This window comes from Patagioenas fasciata, chromosome 6 (genome assembly GCF_037038585.1).
Source record: "Patagioenas fasciata isolate bPatFas1 chromosome 6, bPatFas1.hap1, whole genome shotgun sequence".
NCBI classification, from domain to species: Eukaryota; Metazoa; Chordata; class Aves; order Columbiformes; family Columbidae; genus Patagioenas; species Patagioenas fasciata.
In genome coordinates this window covers 29,823,548-29,846,867 of record NC_092525.1, presented here as the reverse complement: position 1 = coordinate 29,846,867, position 23,320 = coordinate 29,823,548, and the positions used below count along the sequence as shown (strand labels likewise).

The 23,320-nt window shown below is 37.0% G+C and overlaps 1 long non-coding RNA gene across 1 annotated transcript in view; it reads right to left on the bottom strand.

Annotated features, from left to right (window-relative positions):
* Positions 1–23,320, bottom strand: part of LOC139828306 (uncharacterized) — a 60,376-nt gene that overhangs the window by 33,159 nt on the left and 3,897 nt on the right. The window contains exon 2 of the long non-coding RNA XR_011739778.1: positions 5,739–5,946. This is a non-coding gene — a long non-coding RNA (uncharacterized lncRNA). The remainder of the gene's footprint in view (positions 1–5,738; positions 5,947–23,320) is intronic.

The window sequence follows — 23,320 nt, the reverse complement described above, 5'->3', positions numbered from 1 at the left end:
AAGCTTACAGAATGGATCTTTAGCAGGAATGCTGAGTTGGGCAGTAGCAGTTGTGTACCACTAAGCAGCATTAGACTATATAAATGGTCCATTGTTATGAAGAAAAACCTGTAGAGAAACATGGTAAGAGATCTGCTGCCATCAAAACAAATGTAGCTGCTAGATACACTGCATCATTGCTTACTAAGGACAGACCATGGCTCAGCAGTATACCACCAACTGCATCTAACTTGCTTTGTTCAGTAAGAATTTAAAATCTGGAACAGGTACATGCTCATTAGTTATTATGTACAATACAACATAGCTGCACAGACTTGACATACTTACTAACAGAACTTAATGATAAGTGGAAAACTGGAAATTAAAAACTTCTGAAAATTTAAGGATTACAAATACTTTAGAAGTTTTAATTTGATGTCCAGAGTGCTTTGCATCATCATAAAAGTGAAAAAAGAAATATATATATAGTGCTTGATCCTTCATTTCTTATCCAGGCAATAGCCCTACAGCAGTTACAGGGTTCTTTACATGTGCAGTTTTCGTACCTGTTTCCCATAGAATTAAGTTCAGATTCCGTATTTCTAATGGAAGACCATCTCCTCTATTCCAGTTCATAGTACTTTCTTGTACATTAGGAATCCAACTGCCAGGACCATAAACAACACTGCACATCTCATCTTCTATTACAGCCAATCTTGTGAAGACTTATCAGCCTGTTTCACCTTAAGTGCAACGGCTTTATATGAAATCAATAAACTCTTTGAACAAATAAAAATAAGCCACTGTCTAAATCATTACAGAAACAGGATTTTAAAGTTTACTTTCAGAAAAAGTTATAATGACAACAGTTTAAGGCTGAAATCTTAGTTCTATGTAGTCAGTATCTCATTATTCATAATTCTATAGTGAAGTGCAAATGTATTTCTGCTTTAAAATTATGGCACCATGCATCATTAGATTGTCCATGGAGAGTTCAGCATTGATATAGAGCTGATACACTGAATTCTGAGCCCACTGATTCTCACTTCCTTAAAAGGATTTGACTACATAAAACAAATCAGTAGCAAAATAACTTACAGAGAGATGTAGTATCTCTTACGAGTATTATATTTAGGGCACAAAAATGACACTTGGTAGTTGTTACAATCTTGTATAACTGTAGTAATCTTTACTGAGTGCTACCAGTTCCTGCTAGAATTCTGATGATACCACCTAAATGGGAAAAAATTACATGTTTGAAAATTATTCAGTTTTGCTCTCTTCTGTGAGACCAAAATAAGGTGTTCCATTTAAATGCACTCCTACATGGATTTCACTCTATAATGGTACTCAGTGGCAGCAGCTTCCACAGTAATGCTGCTTTGTGTCAAAAAACATGAATTGACCTTAGGTAAACTGCAGTAATTGTTTCCTTCATTAATGAAAAGATCTTTCATCTTTCCAGAACAGGAAATTCAATTGAATTAAGAAGCTATTATTCTAAAAGTTCAGATATTTGCCAAGTTTACACATCTCTGGTACCAATAAACTAGAACAACCTATGCAGCAGAAGTGTCTGGATATGATTACAGATCTATCACGTTAAGCACAGAAGCATTGGAAGTACTTTCAATCTATCTCTTTTTAAGATGACAGATACTTTCCAAATATGGAAGCCTTTTGGCTCAGCAGTGTTGGTCTCTACGAAGATAGTATGCCACATCTCCGTTGACTATATTGTCTCTCCACTGCACACTAAGTTAAAATCTGAGTCTTCTCATCCCAACTGTCTGAGTCTTAAGAAATAAAATGCTTCCATTTGGGTTGGGCTTGTTTTCACTCATTAAGAGTGCTTGGCATATACTAGAGTAATGAGTGCAAATTAAAAAGGTGATACAAAAGGACAGAAGGTTTGTATATTGTATTTTGTTTATTTTCAAACTGTCATCTACATCACCTTAAAAAAAGAGAAAAAAAAAGAAAAAGGATGTAGTAACTCTTGGAACAGTGAAAGACCAGTTATAATGAAAAAGATCCATTAACTATCATACTGGATATTAAAAATCTCTGCCAAACTCTCTGTGTTAGCTAACATAATTACTCAGTGTTTTCAGGATCCAAATTCCACTGAATTGACTTGAACCAGATAAATCTGGGGGGAAATGTATGCTGAAAATTTGACTCAAGATTAAATAACCTTATACCTTAAAATCTAATGGGGAATCTTCTAGCTGCTGCTACCACTTACAGCTCTGTCCAGATAAGCAACCATGACTGACATAATGTCAAAATATGGCACACACGCAGACACATATATGATTGATGTGTGAATTAAATTAATTTCTAAATGATTAAAAAAATAAATAAATTCATTTGAAATGACTGGAATTATTTGATAACTGCCAATAAGAAACCAGATGCACTATCCTTAGTATGACTATGTAGAACATGTGGATTCACACAGGCTCAGTGCTGCCCTGGCTCTCCTTGTTTCAGCACAAGTAGTCTGTGTGAGGCTTTGGCCTTTAAAAACTGTTAGCAAAAAAGACCCTGGGATATGACAAACCTGAGGTAGTAGTAGCAGGGGTCAGTGATTAACCAGCATGGAAATTGCTGACAAGTAACAGAACAAGGACAGGAAGAGACAACAAGGTCTGGAAAACTGCTGTCTCCAGTTTTTTCCATTCTCCATCAATGTTCTTAAAAAAGTGGAAATCCAGGTATTTTGTATTATCTAGCACTCCTTGCTATAGCACGGATGCCATGTCCTCCTACCCTTCTTTCTTTTCTCACAAACACTACAACTCCATACAACAGGTTAAGTTTACCCATTTCTTCATTTTACCGTATCATCACTTTTCTTTTTCCTTAAATTGGACATGTTCTGGGAAGCACAATCTCTACAACAGTGGAAGTACTGCATAACCCAACATAAACTGCTATAGCACAACCCATTAACACAGTATTGGGCCCTACTGTGCTGGCAGTATGAGTTACTGGCACAGTTAAGCCCCTTTGTCTACAGAAACAAAAGCTGACCGACACACACTTCTGGCAGGCTGATACTGCTTCAATATACCTGTTTTTATTGCTCTCTATTCCTTGTCTGCATACCAAGAAAGGACAAAAAGATTCTACAGATGGGAAGTGCAAATAATGTGCAGTACCATCACATGTAGCTTTCAAAACAGGACAGTGTCTTCCAAAGGAAATCAGATAATCAGCACTAAATAAAACCATCAATGCAAGCAGGAGCTAATTATTAACCCGCACTAACAAATCAAAGCAGCAGCATTTCAGCTCTCCTCTTACTGCTAAAATTCAAAACCTCAAAATGAGAAATGTTCTAGCTGGAACCTAGCAAATGTCCTAACCATCCCCTCTCACCAATCTGTCTTTCCTGCCCATTAAATCCAATTGACTGACAGGCAATTTGTGTGAGCCTTTGTACTATGTAAGCTCCAGCAATTCCTTCTTTTAGAAAGCCTTTCATTCCTGCTCCCTGCAAGAGGGGAAAAAAAAAAAAAACACAAACACAAAAAAACCACACACACACAAAAAAAAAACAACAAACAAACAAACAAAAACTTGTATGCGTGAAGAGAACAAGTAAATTTGGCAGAAAGCAACCCATCAACTCCCATTAGCAATGCTCTTGGATATGGCAGCTGGGATGGGCCAATGGCCATAATCATTTTACTCAACCTCTCGAGAGATAGTGATGAGATCTTATTGGCCCAATTAGCATCTAAGTCTTGTCAGACTATGTTATCTCAGGCTTAGTCAAGATTGTTTCGACAGATGGAGTTACAGAACTGAAAAATACTGAGAATGACACATTTCATGACATGAATTGGTCATTTCTTCAAGGAAGAGGAAGGATTATTTCTCTCTTACCATTTCCCTAGCAACAGAGAAAATGAGGGGTTCTTTTTCATTTATAGAAGAGCCTTGATTTCAGTATTGCAAAAAAATAGAAGCATCTGCTTGTAACCAAGGCATCTTCTGAATAGCACAGGACTTTCTGTTAAAACCCTAAGAGCTTTTTAGGCCTTATGTCTTATTATGGCAATTATTTCAGATAAAAGGAAATTACAAAGCCTGAGGTATGGGAAGGCTTTCATCACACCATGTAGTGCTCATATTATAGTCCCTCCCTAGTAGAGAACTTGCTTGACAAATACTATAAATAGGAGCCTACATAAGAGGATAAATAATTATTCATCTGCTGATAAATTCTGACAGATCATCTTTCGTATGCAACTTGAGTGAAAGACATAATCAGAAAGTCTTTGATCTGTTAATGGGCAAATAGCACTCTAACTACCTTGAAAAATACTGAAAGCTTTAAAACGTTAAATTACAGTTTTCTCTTTGTCAGTGAGGTCAAAGTACTGAAGCATCATACTGAGATAGGACTGTAGTTTTGTTTGGTTTTTGGTTTTTTTTACTTTTTCACTCTATTAATATTTAGCATAGTTATTTTCATTCTCAATAAATTCAGCATAAGTTCTCAAGCACTGCTTTTTGTCAAGGAGGCTGGCCAGTTGAGAGAAAGGGTTAGACATGAATCATAATTAATTCATTAAATTAATATATGAAAACCAATTTTTTTTTTTTACCAGATGCTACACTTGTTCTTTAGTCAGAGTCATTGTGTTGATTTCAAAAGGACAAGCAACCTCCAACTATAATCCCATTATGTAATAATTGCTGGAATCTCCAAACCAAGAATTTCTGATAGTCTCATTCCTTATAGAAACTAGAGAAATTTTCAGGCAAGGCACTCGGATGACTATGCAAGTATGTCATTAAGTAGAATCTAGAAAAGGAAACAGAGACTATCTCCACAGCTTTACTTCTGTCCTGCCTATTTGCAGGGAGAGAAGGTGACTAGTGCTGAAGAAGCATGAGAGAAGTATTTCTCTTTTTCTACCAGACCAATTATTTTTAGAATCACTGTGCTGCTGACAGTTTTCGGTCTTCTATGATAACAGATCTGAAAAATCAGAATAACACACCACCAGTGCACAAAAGGATAATGATTTTTAAGACATTTAAAATTACATTAATGTATAACAACCCATCTTCCCAAAATCTTCTACTGAAGCCATAGGGAAAAAATAAGTAATAAAGGTTTTAACCATGTGATATGACCACATTTTTCAGATATTTAAAGATACTTTGTGGAACATTTTGTTGCTGGGTTGGTTTGGTTTGGTTTTTTTTCCATTTTTGCCCCTGAAATTAAACATTTAAAATAAAACAGTTCATATTCAAAGTGAACCCTCCATGCCAGATCTCTGAAGAATAATGATGCTAAAAATAAAACGTTACCAGGGAAACTGAATGGAAAAGAAATTAGCAACAGGGCCTGATCTAAAGCCACTGAAATAAAAGGGAACAGGATCCAACTAAGCTGAAGGAAATAAATCTGTGTTCCAGAATTTCCTCCTTTCCCGTTTTAGTGGCTTCTGTTCCCTGTTTATGAAGAAATAAGTGTGAGCTGAAATAACACATAACTGTCAATAGAAGACAGGTTCCTAAGATTCGCTGTGCTGGGTACTGTGAATTCAGCAACAGGAGCTTTTGCAAGGGCATTTTTAAGAGGACTCTGGCTGATTTCAGCTCCCCCTTTCAGGCTACAGACTAGAAAGAGGCAATAGACTTAAATTGGGGGAATACTAGAAAAGAGCAGAGGAGACAAGGCAGCTGACTGCCTGGAAAACCTGCAAGGCACATCTTATCCTGGACTTTACCTTGTGGAAGAAACGTGATGACGGGTGACAGTCAAAGGTAACATGGGGCATCCCAAAATGATAAAGGAGAACACATGGCTGGCTGATGGAGGAAAGGGGCCAGCTGGTTGAATAATGAGCTCAGCCAAAACACAGAAAATGAAGTTACTTCATGGGAAGGAGGAATGAGAGTGAAGTCCAAGTTCCAGTGCTCAGGATGAGGCAGAACCTGCAAAGGAAATTCAGTTGTAAAATGATCTGTGTTTCCACATAACTATAATGACAACAACAAGAATAAAAAGGCAAACTGGCTCAATTTGCTCTCAGAACTAAAAGGTAATGTCCTCGAGAACACGATTTAGCAACTTTATTTTTGTGTCATTGACAGCTGCTGTTATTAATTGCTTGGCTAATACTTCCTGGTCCTGAGGCCACAGGCCGTGACTCTGCCTTTTTGTTGATGGAGAGCACGAAAAATGGGGAAAATCCCATTGAATACAAGCACCTCACTTCGTTCTGTCAGTAACAGATGGGCACAGCTGAACACTAATGTTCTCAGGACCCCCAAAACTGTATTCTTCCAGTACTAGGCCAAAAATATAGATCTCGCGCAAAAGAAGTGCCTTTTGTTAAAATCCCCATCATTGTCTTACGACAAGGGCAAAAGCCCAGATGCAGCGTTTGTACAGGAAACTTTGCTAGCAGCCCAACAAACCAAATATTGATACATGCAAGTAACATTGTTGCAATCCATGGGAATTGTTATATAATCATGCCAACACTAATGTAATCAAGATTCTATAGTTATACTCCTGACCTGTTCTTGGATGCCACATTACTGCATATAACTGGTTAGTTCTGTCTTTTTGTGCAGTAGTAGTTTTTATAGTGGTATCTTGTTTTCTAGTGCAAAGAGTTTTTTACCAAGTCTGGTTTAACAATTCTTCCAGCAATATAGGAAATCTCAGAGTAACTTATTTTGCTAGATCTGATGAGGTCACTCTTTACACTCTTTCATGCAATTTTTTTAATTTACTAGCAGGGTAGTGGGGAAGAAGAGAGGGGAAATATTTCCTCTTAAGCAATTCAACACTTCCTAATATATCAAGAATGAGGTAGATTCTGCTCTTGTTTACATTGACATAATCGTACTGATGTGTAGAAGGTTTTTTTTTATATATATTACTGTTAAAGTAACAATCATGGTTTTACCAAAGAAGTCTACCTGAGGACCTGTAGAGGAGTTAAATCATGTCTCTCTTCAGTGAAGAGAGAAGTAGGTACCCAATTATTTCTTAAATACAGTTTCAAACTGAAAACAGGACTTAATTCACGTAGTAAAGCTTATTTTAAAATGAGGGAGAACGTTGACATCTACAAAGCTGGAGTAGATTTCCCATCCGTATCTCCAGAAGCAGCTCAAATGCTGTTTTGTCTCTGTGTTCCAAATTCCTCATTCCAAAGCCAATCTCCCATTTAGGAGTCAGTCCTGGACTTCCATATAAGGTTGTTACAATTATTGTAATCACAATCCTTCAATAGCAAAAGCTTTACTCTATTAGTATTTCTGATTATAAAACAAAACCAAAAAAAGGGCTCCTAGCATGGCTTTTTTTTCAACTGTCTGAATGTCCCCACATGGGAGAATGAGCAAGACTCTCAATAGCTCCTTAGCACCAACTGGCTACAAAAGGTCCCCAAGCCTGGCCTGCACTGCACTGATTTCCCCCTTAGCATAAGAGCTAATAACTTATGTCAGTTCTACATAATTAAAATTTCATGTGTTCTTTCACTTAAATTAGCAGCTCTTCAATCTTACGTTTCTAAACTCCTTCTGAGAAAGACAAAAGCTGGAAAATTATTCAGGATACAATTTGTTAAGGGTCTAGATACTCTATATATCTTTAGCCTACCAGTACACATATTCATAAGGTATACAGTCACCTACTACAAAGTAAAAAAAAACCAACTTCTCTATTTCAGAATAGGTTAGTCTGCTGCTCTAAACTAGCCAATTAACTATTTTCAGACAGAAGACATTACTTCAGGATTAAATTATTTACAGAGGAGTAGAATGACTCCATACTTAACATCTCCATCCCACATTTGCTAATTTTAGCACCAATCTCAAGCTTATTTCCTCACTTCACCCACGACTTTGCTATGGTGTTGGTATCAGAGACCTCTGCCACAACATCCATTCCTACTTAGTGATGGCAGAAAGGCTCCCTTATTTGTGTTGTTACTCTCCAGCTGAAGAAATCTTAATGTTTAGGTCCTGCTTCAAAAGAGTGAAAGCTTACTACTTACCAAAGTAACTACCTAAATACCTGTCTGCCCTTGAGGATCACAGTGTAAAACTCCTTTGCATCCCTAGACTTGTTCTAGATAAACCCTAGAAACATAAACGCTGAAGAAAATCTGTACTGTCTATGACACTGACAGCTTCACACTTACCAAGCCAGTTCAGACTCACAGAGGACACACTGCCTAATAGCAGCACACTGCCACATATGAAAGCAGATGAATTCCACATAGCAATGTCTATAGCACATTGCATCTTCAAAGCACTGCTATAGCACATTCAATCTTTGCACCACAGTGCTCAGCTATAAAAAGATCACTATACCATTATATGCATAACAATAAAAAAAAAAAAGAAAAAGAAGAAAGAGCTATGACACTTGCTATGTTTACAGGATCCTCTCAGACCTCTGATCATTTAGTTTCTCTTCTGCAGTTCGGAGGCTCAGCACTCACACAGGTATAATGTAGGATGTACTTGGTATAAAAGTTAAAAATCTAGTACTGGTCACAGTGGCTTCCTGCCACTGAACCCCATGCTCTGAGCTGTCTTATTTCTTCACCATTTAGGAACTTTGTGCCATGCTTTTTCAAGCCATTACTCAAACAAATGGTTTTAACTCTCACAATTTAGAAAAAAAAAAAAAAGTTGCAGAACCAACCACAGTAGATCATCAGCTAACACTGAAAAACCTTAGGGAATTTACTTATTTCAGAGTTCTGAATTCTGCTGAAGAAGTCACTATAACCTTCTATACAGAGAAGAGAAGAGAAGAGAAGAGAAGAGAAGAGAAGAGAAGAGAAGAGAAGAGAAGAGAAGAGAAGAGAAGAGAAGAGAAGAGAAGAGAAGAGAAGAGAAGAGAAGAGAAGAGAAGAGAAGAGAAGAGAAGAGCCATTTTAACTGGCAGTGCAGAAAGATACTGGCACACGACAAAATTTTGAAGTAGCAGAAACTCATTGCAACCTTTTCTGCAAATAAATGTTCCTTTTTGATGAAAATTTTAAAACAAATAGCTTCTTTCACTTAAAACAGTCACTAAAAAATAAGGAGGGCAAAAACCAGCGAACTGGGCAGAAATTTCTGGACTTCCTTTCTCTACCCACTTATTTTTGCAGAGACCCTATTTTAGATTTACAGACATAACTATTTACTTTGGCTTGCATGCTAACCCATCTGCTTGGGAAGAGAAACAACAGTAGGCAATGTATATCTCCTTTCTTCCAGTATTCTGCATATCCCCAACGCATGTCTCTGAATGCCAGGAATCAAAGCCAACAAAAATCCCAACTCCGAGTTGGTCACTTCTGGTGCATTTACACACCAAAATGCTCAATAGTCATGTTAATAAAACTTATCTCCTAAACATTATAAATATTGTATTATTGCTACCAAAATTCCTCTTCGTCTTTACATTATAGGCACTAGGGCATGTTCAGAATTTTAAGGCTATATGGATAGAGCTGGGGAGGGAAAGGAATATTAAAAACATTGTTGCTGTGGTCCCACTTACAAGAGGCTGAAATGACATGTTTGGGATGATTCATATATCTCTCTCTTTCAGAAAAAGTCAAACATTGACTACAAAAAAGTTATATCTCCTCTGAGATTTCTTATATAGCACAGCTGCTTACAGTGATGTCAAGAAGCTAAACGTCAGATGACTACTTTCAAATGCAGATCCTTGTCTGCTCTCGAAAATGAATTAAGATTGATTTTACAACTTTGAGGCAGGTCACCTGCTCCTGTGCCTGATTCTACAGAAATGAACGAAATGAGCCAGGAGGCACTGTTCACATTCCCCAAAAAAAATCGTGACACATTTTCCATTTCCCTGCTGGGAGCCCAGTCTGATGTGCCCTACTTCTATGACCTGTTCTTAAAGAGGAAAATAAGGTTGGATCTAAGCCAGGTCCTCAAGCTTTGAAATCAGTCAATAGTATTATTTACTGAAAAGCCAGTGTTCTGTAGTATCAAATAAAAATAAAAGCTTGAATTGCAATTAAAAACAATGAGCTAGCAGAGAATGTAGGCTTACAGTATTCTTAAAAGATTTTGAAGGACTATAGGTATCGCAGTGTTAAATAAATATCCATTGTTGGGGACAAGATCTTGAAATTAATAAAAGCAATCAAGACCCTGTATATTTTATGTGCCTTGTATGTGTTGGTAACCTGATACACAGATGGAAGTTACCATTCAAAGGAAATGCCCTGCGGTCACCTGCAATAACTGAAAGTGCAGAGGGGAAGACAGGCTGATGAAATTTTATAACTTCATTTCATTTTATATAGGTAGACTATGAATACCTGTAAAATAGTAATTTATACATATATACATTTGTTTCCCTGTCTAAATATAAACAATGGGTCATTGTCAGTTTCTATAGTCAGGCTTCTGTCATCACTGGGTGTTAAAGGCATTCATTTCCACTCTTATATGTTTTCCATACATCTTTCCATGCACCATGCCTGCAATTTTTCTTTTTTTTTCTTTTTTTTTTTTTCTTCATTGTCTGCAGTGTGGATCTAACCCACCAGTTTTAGAGGCTACTGGATTGTACCTTACACAAAGAATTTCAGCCAAGTACAATTCAAACACACAAAGAACTGAAAAATTCCCGTGAAAGGAAGCACCCACAATGGAGTACGTCACTATCATTACAGCTGTTAATCAACACCCCCAGGTCCTTTACTGCCAGGCAGCTTTCCAGACACTCTTCCCCAAGCCTGTAGCACTGCTTGGGATTGTTGTGACCCAAATGCAGGACCCAGCACTTGGTCTTGTTGAACCTCATACAACAGGCCTCAGCCGATCAATCCAGCCTGTCCAGATCCCTCTGTATGGCCTTCCTACCCTCCAGCAGACCAACACTTCCACCCAACTTGGTGTTTTCTGCAAACTTACTAAGGGTGTACTCTATCCCTTCATCCAGATCATTGATAAAGAGAGTAAACAGAACTGGCCCCAATACTGAGCCCTGGGGAACACCACTCGTGACCAGCTGCCAACTGGATTTAACTCCATTCACCACAACTCTTTGGACTCAGACAACCAGCCAGTTTTTCATGCAGCAATACAGTTTTTTTACCCCACAAGACATAGCTCAGGCAGATGGAGGTAGAAAAAGCACTAAGTGCCCCTTCACTGGATTTGCCACGTCTGGATGTTGAAGCAAGCTTGAAGGCTAGTAAATCTAAATGTCATTTGCCAAGTCGCTTCCAGCAAAACTCATTGTTACACAGATTCCTTGCCACAACCTGCTCCCAAATCTTGTATCCAGACCAGACAGCTGGACATCATAGGTTCACCACAGTACTTTTAAGTAACTTCTGTCCTGTTACAGGCTGAACCCAAAGAAATAGTAGCCTTGATGGCAGACCCTAAGGACTGCCATTGTCACAAGGAAAGGTAATATGTCATCTCCATGACAAGGCAATATTGAAAAGGAAAATGCACACCTGAGTTTTTGATGTTTTGTTGACATGTAAATGAACATAGCAGTGACACTTTCATATTGTACTTATGAGACACAACACAGAATTAATCTTGAGGGTTATTCTGAAGCACTCGAAGAGCATTTTATTTAAGTAGGTGATCTACTACCATGCTATAGATACAGGACAGCAACATAGTAAACTACATTTGCCTTTAAAATTTACTTGGAATATCATTAGCATTCAAAACAGTGAAACTCTGATTTGGGTGATTCCAAGTAAAATTTGTCACTTCAGTATGAAACAAGTTAACTTCTCCTGTCAAAACTTCTTTTTAGAAAAATAAAGGGTCTGACAAAATAAATAAATAAATAAATAAATAAATAAATAAATAAATAAATATACATTCCCAATTGTTGTTTAGACTTCAATTTATATGTTTGCTATTTTAGATTTTTATTCTTGTATAAGTATATACATACATATATATATATATATATATATATGTCCATTATTTCAGGATGTACTAAAAATAGCTGGAGGATATACTTTAAAATACCTTTCCAAAATCCTGAAATCAAATGGTAAAACTGAAATATGAATTTCCATTATGTAGAAAAAGTTTTAAAAGTTTTTTTGTTCTAAAACAAAATGAAATCAAAATGTGCTTTCCTTTATGAAATGAAAATTCGGAGCTTTAATCAATGCTATACAGGGGCTATTCAGGAGACTATGATATACCTCTGCATAAGCTGTGTCATAATGAATTCTAACATACAGCTGAAATGCAGTTAACAGATACCCTATATGACTAAGATAATAATAAACTGGTATAAGTGCAGGACTTCTTGTGTTTTATTACTAACTTAGGCATCTGAAACATCAAAACATGGCTAAAGCTGATCAAACCTGAACTCAATCTAAGTGACATTCAAGTGGCTTTCAGACTTTTACTACCCTAAATGCAAGTGCAGCTGATGAATATGTCAATGTAGCCAAATGGCAGCAGTTGTCTAGATTCCACTCCTGGAAAATGCTCCTGGAAAGGTGGTTTATCAGAAAGAAATAAAGCAGCCCATGATACCTAGCTTATATCCTCTGCAATTAAAAAAAAAAAAATACTGTATTATAGTGTGATGGAAAAAGAAAGCTTACTGATAAAAGCAGATTTCTGCTTGAAACCAAAGCAAAAGTACAATCTGTGATGGAGTAGCTCTGCCCTTTCCAACGAGCTCACCTGATGACGGGGAATATCTACTGCACATTCACAAAATGATCTGAGCCAAAGAACTGATTTCTGAAACTCACTGGACAGTTTGAAAGAAGAAAGGCATTGGCTGAAAAATAACTCTTTCTAGGCAGCATCATAGCAGCAGCCTGGCTGATGGCAGAACAGACCGACGGCTGCACATCCACCTGGTGGCTGAAATGATTATATCACCAAGTATTTGAGTTACAACAAGCAGCACAATACAAAAACAGCAATTAAAATGCATCTTCCTACAATTCTACCAACAAATTTTTATAGATGCTTTAGCTGAAATCTAAGCTGGGAACAATGTACATCCAGTGTTTGTGATTATCTATTGCAAGAGACATATAAGAATCAACATATCTGTAAATCACGGATTCTGTCTTTACTGTTGGCTACAGTTGGCATATACAACACATGGTTAATGTACCATATTTTGTTTTCTTGACATTTATAAATTTCTTCGAGATGAATAATCCTATGTGCTTGTGTATCTTCTCATCAGGACTGACTGGCACTTTAAAGTGAAAACAAAAGTGTTGCAAGAATTAGTGCTAGAATGGTTTGATGGAGAAAAATATCTCAGGATATGGAAGACCAAGCAGAAAAATCAATACAATAACATAAGAAAAATCTCAGCTACTCAAATGTCCAGAGGGTTCTCAAACAATGTCTTTGTGGTAATACACAGGGCCTGATGCAAACTGGATTTAACACAGCCATGTTAAATGATTGTGATATCCTAAACCAGAGCCACCTTTTACTGACTTGAGCCCTTGCGAGAACATCTACTATGTGATTTTCCAACATTATTCTATGCAATTTATTGTCATCTACATTTTGGTCATGGATGGGAGGATGAGAAAAACTTTCTTCTTCAAGACACACAGCACTGCTGCTCTTATATTCTTGCAAACTGCAGCTGCCACTATGAATATGTTAAGGCTTCGTAAAACAGCTGTCCTTAAATATCTCATTGCACCTCTCCATAGACAAGCATGGCATAAAGCCATAGTTTTCTTCCATGTCAGCTGCAAATGAACAAACACAGATACTTTGTGATACCTCTGATGAACCATATTACTCTGGTGATAACTTTCACTCCAAAGTGCAATTGGAAAGCACCCAAAGGAAAGGCACCAGGAATAAAAATAATCAAAGTTAACATTATATTTCTGCATGGCTCCCAATGGTTGAAAATGCAGACTGCTTTAGAATTGCACCAAAATATTACTGCTAACTTCCTTTTTCTAATTCCAAATGAGACCTTGTTTATGGATCTTCCTGTAAAAAGCCATTAAAAGGTAACTTGGGAAACACAAATCATTAAAAACCTCTTTTTTTTTGTATCTCATTTGGAGCAGCAAAACAATGTTAAAAGCATTTGAGTGCCTGACAAATTAAAGATTTACAAAAAATTATTTCAACCAGTTACTGTTAAAAAGACAGAGCTTCATCAAAATATAAACTAGATTAAAAGTAAATATAAACTGTAAAGTCCTATGATTGCTAAAATACAAAACTCATACAAATTAAAGAAACAAAGCAAGTTCATTTTTCTAAAACCTGTTTGGTATTTCCCTGGAAAATTAGCTGAATTCCCAGAAACCCAGTTGGTTCTACTAGGAAAACATTCATGTGTCTGGAAATCTCAAACAGCAGCTATTCAAATCGCATACCTATAGCATGTGTCACCAGTGCTAAACATCCTTATAAAATACAACAATTAATAACTTCACTCTTCACAGCCAATGTGTCAATAAAATCACACTGGAAAAACAGAGAATAACCACAGCCTGCAACTCTATAGAATTACATTTGAATATACCATTAGAATTCACCATTAGGAGGACAGGGAGTATGCCCATCACATGCCTTATCTCACCCACAATATAGGATGAACCAGAGATTGAGATTTAAATTTTGTAATATCCCAAATTAAATAAGCTTAAAAGAAGAAGAAAATAATATATTTTTTCTAAATGAGTGTAAGAGAGTGAACACAAAATCCTTCAGTCTTTCACCCAGACTCAGTGTTAAGACCACTAAAGCAATATTTGCCAAAAATACTTATATCAACCCTGTAGACAACTTTGTATTAAAGGAAAAAAAAAAAAAAGTCTTATAAGAAGAGCATGCGAAGATATGCAGATTTAATGTTGTTATAGAAGTCTAGTACCTTCTACCTTGGTCTGACATAATCACCATTAGCTATTGTCTGTGTAGAATATTGATTTAATGTGGGGTAAGATGTCCCATAGTAATATTATTTATGTACTCTTTATCATTTTTCATTTTTAGGAGATGTTTCAGAATTTAATGAAACATTTAATATTTTTATCATGGGTTTGTATTTTAAAATCACATCTGTCCTGGGATTAATTTTTGTGGTTATAACTACAAAACTCAACATTTGTTATCTTTTAACTGGTATTAGTTATTAAAATGGTTTCTACCTCTAATTAGCTAAAGACAAAAATGTTTTTACGTATTTTCATAATGAATGGACTGAAGTCACATTTGCTTTCCCTGTGGCTTCCTCACTCATTTCTACACAGCACAAAAGCAAAACAAAGACAACATTTTCATATAACTGATGAAAGTATTTCTCTTTTGGTGTTTTGTTTTGGTTTGGTTTTTTGCTTGTTTGTTTTAGTTTTGTTGTTTTGTTTTGTTTATCTCTCCATCTACTCCATCTTCAAAGCTGCCAGCTTCATCCTAACCCCTTGTTTCCACTGGCAATGTTGATCACAAGATTCAATACCATAACCTCCAGAAGTATGGTTTGCAGATGGCTTGTCATTCAATACAGGGAGACAGCCATGATTAAAAGTTCCCACTTTCTAGCAGAATATTTCCACACTGAAATGTGAGAGTGAAGAATTTTGCTTCTTTCTCTTCAGCATACTACATTTTTTCTTGCTTTTCAGCAGTGAATTTCACACTAAAATCACTCAAAACTTTGTAAAAATCTGTTCTTTTCCAAAGAGAACAAATCTTAACTCATGTTGGTCACCTACTTTCATTTACATTACAAAAAAACATGAAGACATCAAGGTCAATATATAGTAGGAGTGTGGGTGTGTTTTTTTCACTTAAAACTTTATTCTGTTTTTCTCAGGGTGATTTTTCATGTTTGCCCTTTACTTTTAGAATAACACATACTATTATTTTTATTCAGTGGTTCTAAATAGAACACTTACTAAGGTGAGTTATTTCTTTGGCAGACCAGATGGCTCATTTAGATATGACGTTCCATTTCTAGAGCTTTTTAAACACTTCCAGAGGCTAACACAGATTTCATAATGTATCTCCACAGATCTCATCCACAAAGGACAGGCTAGGGCCCATGTACAGGCATAAACAGACTGCTGTGAAATGGCAAACAGAGGTAGTCAAGCATAAACCAGAAAATAATTAATGGATATAATTTTCTCCCATCAGCGGTAAAAATCTGAGTAGCTTCAGTTAAAGCAGCATGGCTGGAAAATCAGGGCCAGAACAGCACTCCCACAGCACACCTTCCGTCCACCTCACTTAGATACCACTTCCTATCGACTTTAGCATTGGAAAAAAGAAGTGTAGCTGTGATTTCAGCATGCAAAACTGCAGTAGTATGTTGTCCACTGTCCTTTATCAGAGTGTGCTCCTCACATGTTGTCATTAAAATACTGTATGTCACCTACAAGTGAGAATTCATACAATTGACAGAAAACTGTAGTGCCCAGGAGACAGCCATTGATATCTGACATTGAGCTGTAAGGTGATTTAAAACATTGCAATCCAAATATAAATTTCTAGACAAGGATTACTATATGTTTGAATAATCCTACATACTAGTATTGTTCCCAGTGTTGCCAGAATAAGGAAATAAGGCATGGATACCATGCAGTCTCTAAACAAAAAGATAAGCAATTCTCCTTTTCCCTACACTTTTTACAGTCTCTCTCACTGTCACACAGCAGATATCAACAGTAACTACCACAGATTTTGAATACATGTTTCACAAATTATTACAAAAAGTACAACACAATAGAAAACCAGATGCAATGTTGACGGCAACATCAAGGCTTTCAATACTTCAATATTCCCTTCCAAAAATTAACATTAAAAATTGTGACTGGTACTTTATGAATACAGTTACTTAGTACCCTGTCACATGAAATCTCAGCTTTGCTAAAATAGAGATCTTAAATGCATTCTCTCTTCTACCTTCTACCACAAAAACTCTCCTAACAACAGCAGTCTTTCTTGGAAACAATAACACTAAAAGCACAAGCCTGACAGCTCTCTAAGAGTAGGTGCCTGTCATACACAATGACAGATATTCATCCATCCACAATGACACAGCCTGAAATTATTATTTTTTAAAATCATTTGGTGTTGTTAAAATGTCTTATGCAGAAGGAAACTATTTTAAAAACCTTAATGTTAAGAGCTAGTTAAAACAGAATTCTTCACAGTACACACCTTATATCAAATTCATTTGAAAAGCCAGAACTCTGATGAGAAAAGGTTTTCCCTTCAGCTTTTGTGAGCCTGCAATGTGTTTTTCCTTCTCTTCTTCATAACCACAGGAGTGATCAGAGCTAAAGTAACAAGAGCATTTATATTTCAATGAAGTACTTTGCCATAAGATCTCCATGGCAATATCACACTTGACTGTGTAGTATAAAAAATAATGTTCTTTAACATTTCAAGATCATTAATATTGTTTCAATACTGATACAACTTTGTGCCAAAGCTCTGAAATCTCAACAATACTAACATGGAAGCCCACTTTTAGATATTTAATTAGTAAGTTGTTCTCCCAGTAAAGAAAAACGCTCCACATTTTCAGACCTGGGGCTTTTTTATTTAGATACCTGAATTTGCATTAACTTTGAAACTAATGAATTTCAGCTCAAGAAAAACTAAAAAACATTATCTGAAGGGAAAGATCCAACAAAGAAGAAAAGATCAGAATTATTTCACAAGATTTAGTCATTACTGGACTTTCCCATGCACTTGGCAAATGCACAGTGATTGTCATTTCCTGCTCAGGGTGCCACATAGCCTAAAATCACAAGCAATTTGCTTTTCACAGTGGGCTATCCCAACAAGCTCTGATCAACTAATAAAATCTCTCTGTGCTGTTTCTTAAGAGATGGTACCTGAGGGCAGCTATAGGGACCAGGGAGCAGAGATTGAAAGATTTATGCTAATCAGAACTCACTTTAATCTTTAACACCCTTAAGTAAGGATTTACATGAAATCCTCTCCCTAATATTTTAATTCTAAGCCAAGAGGAACAGATTCTGACCCGTGGTGTCCATTAGATAAATTAAATCCATTTCATTTGTCACACCTACAAAATATTATGTTATAATATTATGTTAAGGGAGTGGAGCATCTCCCTTATGAAGAAAGGCTGAGGGAGCTGGGCCTCTTTAGTTTGGAGAAGAGGAGACTGAGGGGTGACCTTATTAATGTTTATAAATATATAAAGGGTGAGTGCCACGAGGATGGAGTCAGGCTCTTCTCAGTGGCAAACAATGATAGGACAAGGGGCAATGGGATCAAGCTGGAACACAAGAGGTTCCACTTAAATTTGAGAAAGAACTTCTTCTCAGTGAGGGTAACAGAGCACTGGAACAGGCTGCCCAGGGAGGTTGTGGAGTCTCCTTCCCTGGAGACATTCAAAGCCCGCCTGGACACCTTCCTGTGCGACCTCACCTAGGCGTTCCTGCTCCAGCAGGGGGATTGGACTAGATGATCTTTTGAGGTCCCTTCCAATCCCAAACATACTGTGATACTGTGATACTGTGAAAACAGCAAAACATTCATTAAATATCACTCTTTGACAGAAAATTTGTTATCAATATGTCTGAGAACCTTGAGTTTATGGTCCGTACTAGTGCAGTGTATTTTGAAGAGAACCTACTGAAACTAGAGCCCGTGGAGCCTGACAAAGTGTCCTTACATTCAGACACTACAATACTCCTTGAAAAAATCATCCCCTTGTCACAATCAGCACGGCATAAGCATGGGGTAGTGCCCAAAGGAGCCATAGGAGTGAGTCTAAAGGAGTCAGCCAGAATCCAACATTGCCATGCAAACCAAGCACTGCTGCCTCAGAAACATGAAGAATTTCTGAAGCAGAACACATTTGGCATGTTTGACACTTCCTTGTCCTACTTCACACAACCAGTCCCCTGTAAAATGCTTAAGTGATGCTTCTTACATGAACACTTAAGTGAGACCCTGAAGTTTCACTTTTTTTACAAATACCATAATTTAAAAACAAGTCAGGAAAAAATTATGACAGCTGATGGACTTTATGAATTGAACTAGCAGAAATACTGCTGTAGCAGAACAGAGAATTTAGAGCTAGTTGTGGGAGACCTTCTGCATGTAGGTGGGTTTCAGGCCACAGTATATAGCTACACAATACACAGAGAATATAACTGTAATTCTAGTTCTTTTGTTTTCACTGGCAAGGATCTGAAAACTAAACTAGCAGTCCCAGTTAGTGACCTTGAAGAACATGAAGCCATGCCAAGCTGCAGACTATATAATGAGAAAATGAGTTGTTTCATAGTACATGACAAAGGCCTCCAGGACCCAGCCTGTGTCTCAGATAAGAGATACAGCAATAGCTCATATAGACAGTGAATGCCCAGAGAAACTGCTCCTGTACTGTATAAGTTGCCTACAAAGTGCAATCACACTGTATCACCTGTGCACAAACTGCCATAGGGCTCTGCTCTCCTGGGACCTTGCTGACAAAGCCTTCAAGGCCCTCAGCTTGTCAGGGTCTTCTGCAGCTGGATGCCTGGTAATCCATATAGGTATATTTATTCCCTCACCTTGGAGCTGCTAACTCTACCAGATCATCCTAAACTTGCTACAGTCAATGGAAAAATGCAGGTTTGTACAGCTGCGAATTCTGAGCACCTGAGGTCCTGCCTCAAACATGGTGCTCAGAAGATCTGACCTCTCTCCATGAATGATACCAGGACCCTGTGGAGATCCAACAGCTCAGCGAGCAGTTCCATTAGGTGGCCAGCGCTGAGTATGGTGTGTATCTCCTTACTGCTCAGTAATTCTGGCTGTTAGCTGGTGTGTCTGAGTCGTCACATCAGCCATGGGAGTTGCTAGTCTCAAGACACACCTGCCATTAAAATTTTAAGTGCCTATTTAGTTATTTGTGAGGACATTTACTCACATGAGCAAAATTGTGGAGTGCAGGGGGACCCATGCTCTCTGTTATAGAGAGGATTACATTCTGATCCTTAAATTACTTTGTATGTGTCAAGCATTAGCATTCTGGTAATCAGCATGTGGTTTACTATCAAGATAGGCACAGCACGCCCAAGATAATTCAGCACAGTGCCAATGTGAAAGCTCTTATGGAAGTTTTCTTTGTAATATTTTGGTGACTACACTGTTGCAAAGATCAATAAAACAGTGGGTCTGCTCAGTTTACTGAAGTCATTTAAAATGTGACAAAAGTTCTATATTGTCTTTTTAATTAAACTGAAGTAAACAAATCTAGTACTGACTGGATCAGAAACAGATATAGGGGTAAAGTCTGTACTGGAGTTAGATGAGAATTATTTGACTAAATATTTTCAATTACAAACATAGCATCGTCAGAACTAAAACATTTTCTGGAAAAGAAACTCCTAACAGATTTTTTGTTTAAGAGAAATTGAAAAATCTCTATGGATATTCAAGAAAGCTTATGCTTTTTATTCCACAATATAAGTTCATTAATAATTTCAAGGGTTCAAATTTCATTATGATAAAGAAGGTATTTAAATAGTGATTGTTTATAGGACTGCAAAACAATTTCCTGCCCTGCTGTAAAGAAATTGCTGTTCTTAAAAACTGCTCAGCTTGGTTTAAACTGTAGAGAAAATCACTTCATTCACTTTAACTAATGCATCAGCAAATAAGAACTCTATCTCCACAATCATGTCTTTTGTGGAATAAACGTTACATGCAGGGGAGAAAATTGTCACAAATGCAGCATTGTTTAATATCCAGGAGGTGAGTTGCCTGTAGAGTATCTTATATACAAAGAGCCTTTTAAATTGCTTCTCTTTTGCACTTGTGTAAAATGCACAATCATTGAAAAAAGTGCTGAGGGGGATAATGACAGGCAGGCTAAGCATACAGCAATTGCAGGAAAACTTCTTTTCCAAATCTAACATATTTGGCAGGCAGGTCTTTGGAACAAACTTATTAGCTGGCATTTATATTGGAAATCAGAAGTGTTCTGGTAACAAGCACAATCTTTTACATTCTGTCAGAGCCCACAATATGTATTTTGTACAGCCAAATCATCCATTTCTCAAACACTTTCTGTTAATATTTCCTGAGAGTTAGCTAGAGACCCAGCTGGTTAATGTAGCAATATTAAAGGCAGGTGGAAGCATTAACAAAAGAGCTGAAAATAACAACAACAGAATCATTGGAAAAAGCACAGTTGAGTTTTCAAATCCTTTCAAATCCTGGTTGATAGAACAGCATGAGAAATTTAGATTTTAAAAATACAAGGCAAATTCCCTGAGATCCATAATTTAATATTTATTAATTTAAACCAGTCCAAAGTTCTCAGTTGGAATTTTGCCACATGATGGTAGTGAACTCTAATAAAGACTCGCTGGATTAAGCACATGGATTTTTAATCATGGCATATCTGTCTAAATCCACACGCTAATTTGTGCCCAACATGCCACTCTCATCCTCCATATCAGGCCCTTTCCCTCCTTTTTTTTTTTTTTTAATATTTTCACTACCATTAAAAAAAACCTGTTTCCATACAGGGTTCTTCCACCATGCTGTCTTCACTTGACAGTGTGCCACCCACACAGCGTTGTACAAGTGATAAGCCTAAAGGATTCATAAGCTTGCTAAACTGCAATTCAGAATATTTTCTATAGCAGATGTTTCTCCTTCCTTCTGCTTTCATATTTAGTAAGATAAAAAAATTCATGACAGATTAAAATGAAAGATGATAGAAATATAATTGCATCCAGCTGAAGACTGGAAGGAAAACCTCCATTCAATAACATCTAAATGATCAGCATTCAGGTCTAAGCCCAGATGCCAAGAAATTAGAGCATCTTCTATCTCCAATTTTTACTTCCACTGAAATGATTACAAGGGTCAGGGTTTTTTCTTACAAGTCTTCCCTATGTGCATTTCTCTAGTGTTTTGATGTGTATATACAATGAGCTTATGTGTACAGAGCAACAACCGAAGATGGGCCAACACATGCTGTGTGTGCACAGTGACATGCATGAACATTAGAATGGGTAGGTGGGGACAGTGAGACTCCTGCTGTGCTCTTGAAAATCTGTACAACAACACCTGCTTGAAAGCAATTTGTTCCTATTTTCTATTTGATGAATCTTTGCAGTTTTTCCATTGAACTCACAAATGTTCCAAGACTATGATATTTACTGCATGAACTTAAGCATTCATGAGTAAACATGGTCACAATGCACATACCACTTTGGATACTCAGACTTGACATAAACACCTCCTTGTTTTGGGAGAAGGCTGTCAGCAAATCAAGCAGAGTCTGTTGCAGACTAAGCTTAAAGTGTACGACTCAAATCCACATTAAAATATATCTGAGTGGGGCTTATATATGTCAACATTTTTCTTTCCCATGGTTACATAACTTTGTATAGTTAATGTATTGCTGTATATCAAATTGATGCGATTATGTTACTTTTTTCATTCTAGGTAATATTTTTGCAACAAGTGAAAAGAATTCAGCTAATATCGATGAACATTAAAACCTCTCAAGACAATATGTGTAAAATCATTAGAAAATAAATGTCTAATGGTTAGTGACAGCAGTAACAAGAGAATCTCCCTTTTTAAATTGAGACAACAAAATACTCCATTCACATTTTAAGGTTAACAGGAAACTAGCTGGTTTTGTTGTCTAAGAGATTGTGCGAATGGTTCAAAGTTGCACCAGGTGAGATTCAGACTTGACATTAGGAAGCATTTCCATGCTGAGAGTGTGGTCAAACACTGGAACAGGCTTCCTAGAGAGGTTGTCAGTGTCCCAAACCTGAGAGTCTTTAAGAAACATTTGGACAATTCCCTTAATAACATGCTTTAACCTATGTCAGCCCTGAAGAGGTCAGGCAGTTGGACTAGGTGACCATTGTACACCCCTTCCAACTTAAATATTCTATTCTATTCCAATTCAAAAGGTCAAATATCCTCCTGATCTTAGCTAGATCACTAGACTAGTAAAACTAAGATACATCAGCTTGTATAGCCAACTTCACCCAAAGGAATGGTTTCATTTAGCATCAGCCATTGTTACTTTTGCCTTCGCTCCCCAAATGATCAGATACCCATTTGCAGATAGCTCATACAAAACAGTCCTTAGCAAAAGCCCAGAGTGAGGCTCGAGTCATAATATGAAAAAATAATCATTCTGCTTTGTGCACTTCCATATGTAATTACAATTACAGACCTGAGCTGAAGGCAGTTACATGAATTAGCTATACATTTCTCTCATGCCTTCAGTGTCAGCCTTAATTAAAATAATCCATGAGCATTGACTGCATTTGGTTTCAACTGCAAACATACTTTG